Below are 11,321 nucleotides of genomic sequence, written 5' to 3' on the forward strand. Positions count from 1 at the left end.
TTTGTATTTCTACGTTTAAAGTATGAATACATATGAAATTCTATTTTTACTTTTGGTGCCAGGCCTGGGGCTTGAAATCAGGGCCTGGGCACTGTCTTTGGATACTTTTTGCTCAAGGTTGGTGCTATGCCACTTGTGCCATAGTGCTGCATCTGGCTTTTTCTGTGTATGTGGTTCCAGGGAATCAAACTCAGGGCTTTGTGCATGCTAGCCGAGCACACTATCATGAGGCCATGCTCCCAGCCTACGTAAGAATTTTTAAAGGAACACATTTAAACCACATAGTCGTTACTCTTGTGAAAACAATAAAAATGATGCAGTTTTTGAATATGTATTCCCAGAGGATATTTCTATTTTGGGTTTTTGTATGTCTTAAAGCTGCCCCTCTGACGAGCTTGGAAGACTTGACTCTATTTCCTTGACTCTGTTCTTGTATACTCTGATTCTTTCCAATTCCTGTTTCACTAGATGTTAATCTTTAGGATTAACTCCTTTGAGTTGCAAAATAAACCCAAAACATTGAATTTAATGTGTATGCAGAAACGAATCCACTTTTGTTGTTTACTTGGATCCAACTTCTATAACAACTCATTTCTAGAAACAGACATCCTGGTCTTCAGCATCTCATCCACAGCACTAATGGAATTTTCAAAGGTTGATAAATAGTCATTAATTCCTACTGGATAGTCTTCATGAATTTCTTCACTTGCCATTATAATCAACTCAGTGGCTTGGATTGCTGTCTTCCAGTAGTCTTTTCTTTTTCTTTTCATTTTTTTTGTTCAGATACTGAGGCTCGAACTCAGAGCCTGGGCACTGCCCCTTAACTTTTAAAACTCAAAGCTGGCACCATATCAACTGAGTCACAGCTCCCCTTCCAGCTTTTTTGCTGGATAACTGTTGAAAAGAGTCTCTTGGACTTTTCAGTCTAAACTGGCTTGGAACTGCAATCCTCAAATCTCAGCCTCTTGAGTAGCTAGGATTCCAGGCAGGAGCCACTGCTACCCAGCTAGGAGTCTTGTTTTCTGCCAAGCTGGGTGCCTGAGCTATGATCTGCCTGCATTACGCCTTCTAAGCAATACATTTTTTGTTTAAAGTACTTTTACTTCAGATATCAATTGCAAATACCATTATACACAGCTGGAACTGGAAAGGACTCTTCCAGCCCTTCATTCTAAAGAACTTCAGGCTGAGAAACAGCTCACAGTCTGGGGAAGGAGAGACAAAATTAACTTATATCTCTCCCCTAGCCCAGGCCAGTGTTCTATCCATAGATTCATTGTCTTTCTTCATGCAGACAATAAAAATGTTTAATGGGGTCCCTCTCTTATTATTCTGCCTTTGTACATGTTTTTATGGCTCTCTCTGAATTTTCAAACTCTAATACAGTGGAGGACTATTGGCAGCCTGCTGCTGGTGGCTCATGCCTGTAACTGTAAGTAGCTATATGGAAGGTTGAGAATGGGAGAATTTAAGATTGAGGACAGACAATGCAGAAAAATTAGAAGACTTCTCAACGTATGGCTAGGTGCAGTGTTACCGGCCTGTCATACCAAACTTCATGGTAGGTTGAGATTAGAAAGCTCCACAGAAGAGAAGTTGTACAAGGTAGTTTGTATCTGTGGTCCAGCAATAACAGGAAGCCTTCAGTCAGCAAATGACAGCCCAGGCATCCAATCAGGCAGGAAGCAAGATTCTATCTCAAAGACAACCAGGGAGGGCCAGGAGTTTGGCCTAGTGGTAGAGTGCTTGACCTGCATGCATGAAGACCTGAGTTCCATTCCTCTGTACCACATACACAGAAAAAAAAAAAAGGCCAGAAGTGGTGGTGTGGCTCAAGTGGTAGAGTCCTAGCCTTGAGAAAAATCTAAGGACAGTGCTCAGGCCCTGAGCTTAAGCCCAGGACTGGCAGAAAAAAATATATAAATATAAAACTTTTAAAATATCATTAAAAGCATTATAAACTCTAAAAAATGTTTTAAATTTAATATAATTCAAATTAAATATAATTAAATATATTATATAATTTAATTAATAAATCAATATACTATGTTAATATAAGTAAAGTTCATAGTTTAATATTAATATAACCTAATTTAATTATATTTTACAATTGTGTTACTATGTATATAAATTAAGTATTTATATTATATATTTATATACATATAATTTATGTAAATATAATATATTTATGTATAATATAATATAATATAATATAATTTATGTAAATATAATATAACATATATTATGATTAGGATTAACTTTGCAAAATAACTTGTTTACTATTTAAAAATTTATTAGTTTAATATACTTTTATTAGAAAGAATAATAAAAATGTGAAACATTTGATCATTTCAAACTCAAGCATACTGACTTTATTAATATATAGTTTAGGAAGCTTCACAGATTCTCTTTTCTTCAGTAAGATACCTTAATGTCACCACCATTTCGTTCACATAACAGATAGGGTCTCTCTCACCTTAAGATCTTTAGCTACTTCCTGTTATTTATTAAATGTCATCTACCTTATTCAAGTCATTTTCTTTGCATTTATATTTTTGAGCCATGCATTAATATTTAATGATTTTAGTGTAAATTTGTTAAAGGAAAATTATATGCACACTAAAATTACAGCTCAGTGGTACAGCTTTTGCCTAATATATGCAGGGGCTAAGGTTCAATATGCAGCACTGTCAAAAAGAATAGATGGAAAGGAGGGAAGGAAGTAGAGAATGAGAGAGAGGAAAGAAGGGGAAAAGTAAATTCATTGAGGCTCATTAAGCTCATGGAAGGACTTGGAAAAAAATCGTATTAAGTGAAGAAAGCCAGACCCAAATGAACATAGGCTCAATGGTTTCCCTCACTTGTAATAATTAGTACACATCTAGGAATCTCCTAGCAGAGGATTACAATAGCTCAAAACCTAAATACAAAAAGTCATATAGGATGAGGCTAAAGGAAAGGATCTCCAGGATATGGAAATGAGATTTATCTTGTATAATCGTTGTTCTTAATGTAGTATGTTATTTCTCTTCTTTTTTGTTGCCCTTTGGTTAATCTCATATATTTACTGTATCTAAATTTGTTACCTGCTATATTGTATATACATTTATTTGATTATTTAAAATAGGAAAGGGAAGGGGGTAAAACAAAATGATGGGGAGGGGGTGGGGGAGGGAAATGGGGACAAAAACATGAAAAGGGGTATCAATGTGTGAGAAGTAATGTACCTTCTATCTGCTGAATGTAACTATAACTCTCTATACATTACAATAAAAAATAAATTACAAAAGAGCTCAAATAGTATAATTACTTAGAAAGACTAAGTCAAAGCCTTACAAAATAGGCATCTGGAAATGGGTGCTTGCAAGAGGGGAAGGTGGGACCAAGAGGAGGTATAGAAAAATGAAGGGGGAAAGAAGGGAGAATATAAGTAAGAATTTATTGTATATATCACAGAATTGAGAAAAATAGGGAAAGGGGTGGGTCAAAGGAGGTAAGGATGTTGGAGGGATGACATGGATCAAGATCCATTGCATACATAAATTGCTTTGCTAAATAGCAAAAAATTCAATACATAAACCAAAAATTAAGAAATGTAGGAGAAGGGGAAAGTTGGGTGAGAATATTGAAAGGGTGACACTGATCAAGAAGTAGTTTTCACCATCAAAAAGAATGACATCGTCCCATTTGTAAGGAAATGGAAAGACTTGGGAAAAAAATCATATTAAGTGAAGTAAGCCAGACTCAAAGGAACATAGGCTCAATGGTTTACCTCATTTTTGATAATTAGTACAAACTTTGGACTCTCCTAGCAGAGGATTACAACAGCTGAAAACCTAGATACACAAGGCCATATAGGATGAGGTTAAATGACAGGACCTCCAGGATATGGAAACAAGAACCATGTAATGTGTGATTGTTGTTCTTAATGTACTGTTACTTTCCATCTCTTTTGTTGTCCCTTAGTTATTCTCATATTACTACAGTATCTTACCTTGTTATCTGGTATATTTTATATACAATTATTTGTTTATTTGAAATAGGATAGGGAAGGGGGAAAAACAAGATGAGGGAAGGCGATGGGGGGCAGGGAAATGGGGACAAAAACATGAGAGGGGTGTCAATGTATGTGAAGTATTGCATCATCTATCTGGTGACTATAACTGCAACCCTTCTACTAATTATAATACAAAAGAAGAAAAAAATAAATTAGTTTTCTAAAATTATAAGAGGAAATAGTCTTTATAAACTACTTTGTTGAATGGCAACTGCTTTGTTCAACTACCTAAATGGTAATAAAAACTTCAAAAATAAATAAATAGGGCTGGGAGTTTGGCCTACTGGTAGAGTGCTTGCCTAGCATGCATGAAGACCTGGGTTTGATTTCTCGGTACCACATCCATAGAAAAAAAGCCAGAAATGGTGCTATGGCTCAAGTGGTAGAGCTCTAGCCTTGAGAAAGCCCAAGGACAGTGCCTAAGCACTGAGTTCAAGGCCCAGGATTGGCAAATAAAAATAAAAATAAAAATAAATAAATTTTCAGATCCTCACATATTCAAGGAAGCCCATTATGGGCACCACAAAATTGTTACCGCTGTCAAAATATCAGTGTTAGTCACAGGTCACAGGGACTTCGTTGTCCACAGTGGAGCTCCCTGGCTGCCTTCAACCTTCTGTGGAGTAACAGCACCTTTTCTTCTGTTGTCTAGTACTCATTGCTCCATTTGGCAAAGACTCAATTCCACTCCTACTAGTAGAGTTCATATACCAGAACTTTTCGCATTACATGGCTTTTCGCACTTTTTTCTAGTCCTTTGGACCTGGTTTTCCAAGCTGGCATAGTGTCCCTGTTGGGTCAGGAGAAAAGGAGAGATGGGCACAAAGTTTTCTCCCTGATAGCATGTTCAGAAAAAATGAAAAAGAAAAAGAAATAAAGAACGAGATCCTCTTAGCTTTCTTTGCTGTAGCCATTGTGTAAGGTTTACAAGTTCAAATCACTTCAAAACCCTTCCACTCAAGACTTGAAGGTTGATATACAGTTCTTATTCTCAGGCCTCTAATTTAGACAAGCTGAACACTCCTGAAGATTTCAGCTTTACAGTCACAACGAGAAAACTCATAGCTGGTTTAGCCCCTGGAATACTCAAACGCAGGCACTTCTAAAGTATCAAAGTGAAGGCATAGTTTTTGCAAGTTTTGTTCCATTTTGCATCCTTCCCTCTACTTTATAGAATTCCCTTGCTCACAGTCCAAATTTTTATTTCCAAATCTACCTTTGCCTCTCTGCACATTATGTTCTCTCTGCTTGCTCTTAAAATAAAAATCCTGCTCTTAAAATGAAAATCCTAACACTCATAGAATTAAGTGGTTTCCTTTAAGAGAAATCACAAATACTTCATTTCAGTTCTACAATCTTCTAAGTAAAAAAGTAAGAGAGAATGGTATTTTCATTCCTATTTAAGAACTTAAAAATAAGGTGGGCTGGGTGGTTCATACATATAATCCTAAAACTGGGGAAGCTAATGAAAGACAATCTAAAGTTCAGGATCAGCCTGGAATACACAGTGAACTTTTAAGCTAACATGGCTTATATAGTGTGACTTTATCTCCAAAAACAATGAAGAAAATAAAAACTGAGGTCCACGAAGGCTGTGTCTGTGCCTCAAGTTTACCTAGGCCCAGGTGGCAGAACTGAGCTTCACATACCAGACTCCAAGTCAACATTCCTCCATCATGGGCTTTGTAAGGAAAAGAGGTATACACAAGAAAAGATTCATTCCATCTATCCAGCTAGAACCCTGGAGTAAGCTAGAGAGGAAGGAGAAGAACAGTGAGTACATTCTGGGTCCAGTTGTTTATAAAGTACCATGTCAAGGGATCCATGAATATGCATTGTTACCCTTAAAACATCTGTATGCTCTGAGGCAAGGCCTTCTCTATTTGGTCCCAGATGTTCCCTTCAGGTTCAAAGATACATAACTTCTATTAAAAATAGAATTCATAAATAGCAGGCATAACAAACTTAAAGATTTTATCTCATGTCACTTCTTCCTTCCTTCTTTCTTTCCTTTTTTCCAGTCACAAAATATTTAAAAGTATTTTTAATTCTTTTTGGGAAATAACCTGTTTTCTCAGGTTTGGTATTCTGTTCACTCCTTGCCCGGGTCTTGTAGCAGTCTCTCTTAGTATGTTTTGTTCTCTGCTCTGACACTAGACATTTAGTTCAGGATCACCACAGATTGTGACAGTGTGGTACACCAGGGCAAGAGCTCACTGAATAGTCCAGTTCTCAGATTTGGGTATCCTGCAAACTAGTGGCAGTTGAATTTCAACACGATCTGTTTTTTCCTTATCTACCCTGTTTTCCCCATGAAGGGATTTCTTGGTGTCTCTTCTCGTCCTGTATTTTACTTGCTCCCTTCCTTGGCCTCATTAAATCTCATGGATTACACATGGTCTACTTACACATGACTTACAAATTTGAAGATCTAGACCAGATGTCTTCCAGAGACTTGAGAGTCATTTATCTAACTGTCTACTTGAACATTTTAACCCATGACTATAGTAGCAAGAATAGCGCATAGTATAGTAGTAGTGTAATAGTGCATCTTGGCATGTGCAGAACTTTCTTGATCTGCATAGGACAGTCCTCAACTGTGCCTACAGTACCACCAGTATTTCATCTGAGAAGCTGCCATGGATTTTTATCACTGAACAAAATATCATTACCTCTTTAATTTCACTAAGTCAGGATGAGTTTGTGAGATGTACATTTTTGTGTCACCTTGTCACGTGTGAGATAATGTGTGAGAAACGAGCAATAAGCACAATAAGCACAATTTTTATTTTAACATGTAGTTACCTTCAAAACAACCCGTTGTCTTTTCAGATGAAATGCAATTAACATCTTCCCTTTCATATAACATGCAAAATACTTACTGGTTAACAGAATAAATAAATGCACTGGGTAGAAGAGATGACTGATCATTCTAGTCACTGTGGAGCAGGAAAGGACTAGAAGTGACTGCTGCAGACAACCACTTCCTGTTCTGCCAGTTTTGCCACAATATATCAGAGTCCTGCAAGAGCTTCAAAGACAATGATAAACAAGGAGTGAGATCCAAGAAGCAGGATATTAAGTCTACATGAAAAATATGTACGGATTACAGACTGACAGATCCACTTATGGACAGTTAACCTCAACACTCTTTTGACAGAAGTCTTGTCACTTATTTACAGCATTGTATAAATCTATATTACTTATTTATTTTATATTTGACCACAGTATTTTCCTAATAAAATCTTTTCACTGACAGTAGGTAAGAAATAAAGTGGGTAGCCAGGCACGGTGACTCACACCTGTAATCCTAGCTACTCAGAAGGCTAAGATCTGAGGATCACAGTTCAAAGCCAGCCCAGGAACTAAAAAGTCTGTGAGACTCTTATTTCCAATTAATTACCAGAAAACTGAAAGTGGTGCAGTGGCTATAGGGGTAGGGCGGTAGCCTTGAGCTGAAGAGCTCAGGGACAGCGCCCAGGCCAAGAATTCAACTCCCTCAACCAAAAAGTAATAATAATTAGTGGGTAGTTAATGAAAAACGAGGCAATGAATTTACTTTTCTAAGTAGCATTTGAAGACTGAAGTGTAAACTGCTACAGAATATTGCCATTTACAACTCACCACAGGGATATGGTAATATTAGTAGCACATGAAAACTAGATGTTAGAAATCATCTAAGAAACATCAGCCCTGAAGTCAAGGTTACAATCACAGTGCCAGGTGCGGCCCATACCTATAATCTGCAGCAAAGGGAGACATGAAGCTTGCCAGTTCAAAGCCAGCCTGAGACTCTTGTCTTCAACTAATCAGCAAAAAAAGTTAGAAGTGAAGCTGTGACTCAAGTGGTGAGTGCTAGCTTGAGCAGAAAAGATCAAGGACAGCACACCCAAGCCCTGAGTTGAAGTCTCAGGACCAGTACCAAAAAGAAAAAAAAAGGCTATTCCCAAAGCTGACTCTGCACATGCAATACAAAAGGTGTATTTAAATACCATTATGAAATACATGCATTTTCAAAGTTAAATGACCACTCCTAAAGCTAATTTATTTCATTTTTTACCATGGTTTCTTATACATGTAAGAACAGTGAAGTAAGAGTTCATGATGTCATTTTAACTCAACTTGATCAAACACTAAATATAAATAATCATTTAAGATAATTTCCTAGTAAGGGTTAGGTTTTTTTCATCTAATTGATCTAATCAGAGTAAAATTATTCTTCATTAAATTCATTAAAGTAAAACATCTATCAATATTGAGACTAGCACTATGAATTAACTTAAAAGTCAATATGGAAGATTTTGTAGTAATAATATAAATTTTAAAAATTTCACACAGCATAGTGTTAATGGTAAAAGAAAGAATTTTGTTAAGTTACCTTATGAAGGAAAATATAATAAGAATTGTATACCTAATAAATATTAAGAACCATAAAAGCTATGACCTCTAATGAAAACAACATTCAACCTAGAACCATTAGATCATGCCTGTAATCCTAGCTACTTGCAAGATTGAGATGGAGAGGTTTGAGGTTTGAAGCCAGCTGAGGCATAAACGTCTGCAAGATGCCATTTTAAATTAACCAGCCAAATGACAGAGTAGACATGTGGCTTAAATGGTAAGAGTATAAGCTGTGAGCAAAAAAAAAAAAAGCAGACTGAGGGCTGGGAGTTTGGCCTAGTGGTAGAGTGTTTGCCTAGCATGCACTAAGTCCTGGGTTCGATTCCTCGATACCACATACATAAAAAAAAGCCAGAAGTGGTGCTAAGGCTCAAGTGTAGAGCTCTAGCCTTGAGAAAACCCAAGGACAGTGGTTAGGCCCTGAGCTCAAGCCCAGGACTGGCAAAAAAAAAAGCAAATTGAGATCATGAGTTCCTAGGGACAACACACATACACATACATACATACCCACACATTCACACACACACACACCCTACCACTACCACCACTTCAATGACTAAATGAATACCTATTTTACCTATCCTTACAGGTGGGATAAATGACAAAAATAATATACAATGCTGGTGTCAAAATTTAGATGCAAGACAGAATATACTCTATTAACTCTGTATATATCATCAATTAAATGTTAGAAACATTACTGAACTGTATCCGCCCCCCCAAAAAAAATAATGGAGAAGGGCTAGAGTGTGGCCTAGTGATAGAGTGCTTGCTAAGCATGGACAAAGACCTGGGTTTGATTCCTCAGTACCACACACAAAGAAAAAGCTAGAAGTGGTGGTGCGGCTCAAGTGATAGAGCGCTGCCCTTGAGAAAAAGCCCAGTTCAACCCCAGGACTAACAACAACAACAAAATGCTAATAATAATGGAGAAATGGGAAAAAAATAGCCAGAACTGCTATGTTCAATAATAGTTCCTCTGAAATTTCCTAATTACACTTTGGAACGTCTTCACTTAGTAGAAAGCTCTTTTAATGAAGCTTTTATAATTGAATAATTTCATTTTTTCTCTTTATTAATATTTTAAAATTATCGTTCAGCAGTTGGACAAAGGGATTTCAATTCAACATGTCAATTTCTTAGAACAATGCATCTTGATCAATGCCACCCCTTTCATTAGTAATGTTAAATTATGCACTGGAATGGATTTTGTGTAGAAAAATTTACAAATCTGCAGCAATTATATTTAGAAAACACTCAAAGTATTTATAAGCAACTTTATGATCCTAGCTACTCAGGAGACTGAGATCTCAGGATCATGGTTCAAAGCCAGACTGGACACGAAAGTCTGTGAGACACTTATCTCCAATTAGCCACCAGAAAACCAGAAGTGGCACTGTAGCCCAATGTGGTAGAGTGGTAGTCTTGAACTGAAGAGCTCAGGGACAGTGCGCAAAGCCCAGAGTTCAAGCCCCACGACCAATAAAGAAACAAAAAAGTAAGGAAAGGTCTTTATCTTACCTGTAGAGAACATGAATTACCCTTTAACTTCTCAGAAAACATGCAAGAGAAGTAAAACAATACAATATTTGAAAAGTTGAGGTAAACAATTGTCATACTACAAATCTGAATGTCTCAAAATCATGCTTCAGAAGTAAATGAGATCTGGGCAGTGTCAGTCCTAGCTACTTGGGAGACTGAGATCTGAGGATCAAGTAGCTAGCCTAGACAGGAAACTATGAGATTACTATATCCAATAAAACATCAAAGAGCTGAAAGTAAAGTTTTGGCTCAAGTGGTAGAGTGTTAGTCTTGAGCAAAGAAAGCTCAAGAAGATTGTACCCAGACCCTCAGTTCAAGCTCCAGGACCAGTGAAAGAAAGGAAGGAAGAAAGAGAGAGGAATGGAGGGAGGGAGGAAAGGAGGGAGGGAGGGAGGGAAGGAAGGAAGGAAGGAAGGAAGGAAGGAAGGAAGGAAGGAAGGAAGGAAGGAAGGAAGGAAGGAAGGAAGGAGAAAGAAAGAGAAAGAAAAAGAGATGAAGACAAAGAAGAAAACAAAAATTGAAGATATTGTTTCCAGTAGCTCTGCCTTTCAAGAAATGTTTGTAGATTAATGTGTTTGTTTTATTCCTTTATGTTCATATAAATAAAAAATAATACAATAAAAAGGAAGACAGGGGAAAGGAAAAACAAAAATACTGAAATTAAAGCCCACATACATATCGTAATGGCCTATATATTTTCATAACAGGATGATTTGGATCAAAAGGGAGGTGGGGGGAAGGGAGAGAGAGAAATGAAGATAGGAAGAAAAACAAAGAAAAAAGAGAAAAAGAGAGAGGATGTGAGAAAGACAAAGTTCCTGAAACAGTTCACATGACAATAAAATGTTTAGAAAAGAAGCCTTGGGAAAGGGCTGGGTCTGGTTATTTGGACTTGTTTAAAACTAACTGGTGGAGCTAATATAGGTGGCTAACAACTGAAATATTGGATACTCAGGAGGCTAAATCATGGTTCAAAACCATCTGGACAAGGAAGTTCTAGGGAGTCCTACATCCAATACCATCAAAATAAAGCCAGAAGTGGAGCTGTTGTTTAAGTGGTAAAGCGCTAGCCTTAGCATAAAAGCTCAGGGGTGGCCCTGATTTCAAGTCCCAAAACTGACACAAGAAAAAAATCCCCAAAAAACTGACAAGGGGAGTTTAATAAAGTGACAATTTCTCAACATGTGCAGGTGATTACATAGCCAATATCCCCAAGCTTTTATTTTTTAATTACAAAAGATACTCAGGGCAGGCACCAGTGGCTCACACCTGAAATCCTAGCTACTCAGGAGGCTGAGATCTGATGATCTTGGTTCAA

The 11,321-nt window shown here is 37.1% G+C and overlaps 1 long non-coding RNA gene across 3 annotated transcripts in view; it reads right to left on the reverse strand.

Annotated features, from left to right (window-relative positions):
• Positions 1-6,826: 6,826 nt before the first annotated feature.
• LOC150064965 (uncharacterized) overlaps positions 6,827-11,321 on the reverse strand; it is a 66,510-nt gene continuing 62,015 nt past the window's right edge. For all 3 annotated transcript variants that reach the window (XR_016534866.1, XR_016534868.1, XR_016534867.1), the window contains one exon: positions 6,827-7,091. This is a non-coding gene — a long non-coding RNA (uncharacterized LOC150064965). The remainder of the gene's footprint in view (positions 7,092-11,321) is intronic.

Source organism: Megascapheus bottae, chromosome 3 (genome assembly GCF_031878675.1).
Source record: "Megascapheus bottae isolate mThoBot1 chromosome 3, mThoBot2.hap1, whole genome shotgun sequence".
NCBI classification, from domain to species: Eukaryota; Metazoa; Chordata; class Mammalia; order Rodentia; family Geomyidae; genus Megascapheus; species Megascapheus bottae.